We start from the raw sequence: 2,141 nt of genomic DNA, 5'->3' as shown, positions 1-2,141 counted from the left end.
ATAATAATAATAATAATAATAATAATAATAATTATAATAATAATAATTATAATAATAATTATAGTAATAATAATAATAATATAATAATAATAATTATAATAATAATAGTAATAATAGTAATAATAGTAATAATAATAATGCTAATAATAATAATAATAATAGTAATAATAATAATGATGATGATGATAATAATAATAATAATAATAGTAATAATAATAATAATTATTATTATTATTATTACTATAATAATAATAATAATAATAATAATAATAATAATAATAATAATAATAATAATAATAATAATAATTATAATAATAATAATAATAATAATAATAATTATAATAATATTAATAATAATAATAATAATAATAATAACAACAACAACAACAATGAATAAATAATAATAATAATAATAACAACAATAATAATAATAATTAATAATAATAATAATAAGAAGAAGAAGAACAACAACAACAATAATAATAATAATAATAATTAATAATAATATTAATAATAATAATAACAACAACAACAACAAAAAACAATAATAATAATAATTAATAATTAATAATAATAATAAATTGATGATCTCGCAATCCAAACCAATATGAATACCACCCACATTAATACATCTATGAGCAGACCATTGCTTAATATCCTATTTCATGCAACATCTAACAATTTTAGCCAAATTATATAGGCAAAATAGAAAAGTAATTCTAAGACACAAAATAAATTACATCTTCAGAATCCAAAAAGTCGTCATACTAAACCATATAACTAAAAAGCTTAAGAGTAAAATTAATTATAGAATAATTAAAAGTATTAATGTTCCATAAATGAAGACATCAGAATGAAAAAGATTTGTGAAAACCCGAATACAAGTAGAACACTCTCAGATTTGAAAGAAGTGTGGCTAAATACATGGTCTCCAAGATTCCTTTAGATCAAAATATGAACTCAAAAAAGGTGCAAGATGACTCAAGGTCCATTCTTGGTGGGTGTCTCCCTCCCTTTGCCTCTACCTGTGTCTATGTCTCTACCTTTTACCACTTGTTATGATGGTAGAATTGATACTCTATCTCTGTTCACCTAGTATCAATCATTAAAGTGAAAGACTGACATGACTCAAAGTATACCCTACACATGACATGGCGTAAAGGACCTTGAGAGGATCTAAACAAGACAGTTAGCAAGCTTCATACAACATAATAGCAAATCAGGATATTTTAAAAGATAATTTAAAAACCTAATAGTTTATAAAATGCAGAGGAAGTATAACATAGTCTCAAAGACATCTCGTACATCAAGATTAATCAGGATGTAACCCGTTCATGAGATACAATACTAAAAAGAGTAAATACAATATGCAATAAAGCTTAGTCCTCGGAACATAACGACTCACCAATCTTCAACTCTACAATAGTGAACTCTAGACAACGGGGATGCAAATTTTTAGCGTCGAAACCGATACTTTTATAATAATGTACGCTGGAATATGTGTTAGTACAAAAATGTACAAAGTATTATTGAAATAAATAAAAGTATGAAACCATGCTAAAAAGACATTATCTTTATATGCAATGACCAAGCTAAATCATGAGGAAAAAGGGTTAGAAATACAAGTCATAAAACAGAGTCAACGGAAGCTAACATCCTTAAACCATTCGTGTGATACTTCTCTAAGTAACCTTAGTTTATTCTTGTGAGATGTTTACCTTAACCAAGATTAAGACCATTTTAGCTATTAACATGGAATCTAGTATCTGCCCGTAACCGAAAGAATGAGTCCTTGCCATGGTAAGACCTTGAAAATCTAGCTTACGTGGATTAAAAACAAATGTCTATCTAAGGCAATCATCCTATGGGGGCACATAGGTATGGGAGAAACAAATTTCTACTATATACTAGACCTCAAGCTACAATTGAGCTTCGATATCAATGTGCTCTCGGTGCTAAGTGTAAATCCCACAGAATAGTCAGTATCAATCTTCTCTCATTATCCATTGAAAGGAACATCAAATAGACAACCCAAGCTCAAGTGATATTTTCACACACTGAAAGGTCAATTAAGCAACCAATCCAAGTTAGAGACATAATTAGAATAGCTCCTAAATCTTGACTCAAACTTTAGTTGAGAA

The sequence above is a fragment of the Solanum pennellii genome, chromosome 8, assembly GCF_001406875.1.
Source record: "Solanum pennellii chromosome 8, SPENNV200".
Classification (NCBI taxonomy): Eukaryota; Viridiplantae; Streptophyta; class Magnoliopsida; order Solanales; family Solanaceae; genus Solanum; species Solanum pennellii.
The sequence above is the reverse complement of the archived record's forward strand: the minus strand, read 5'-3'. Positions refer to the sequence as shown.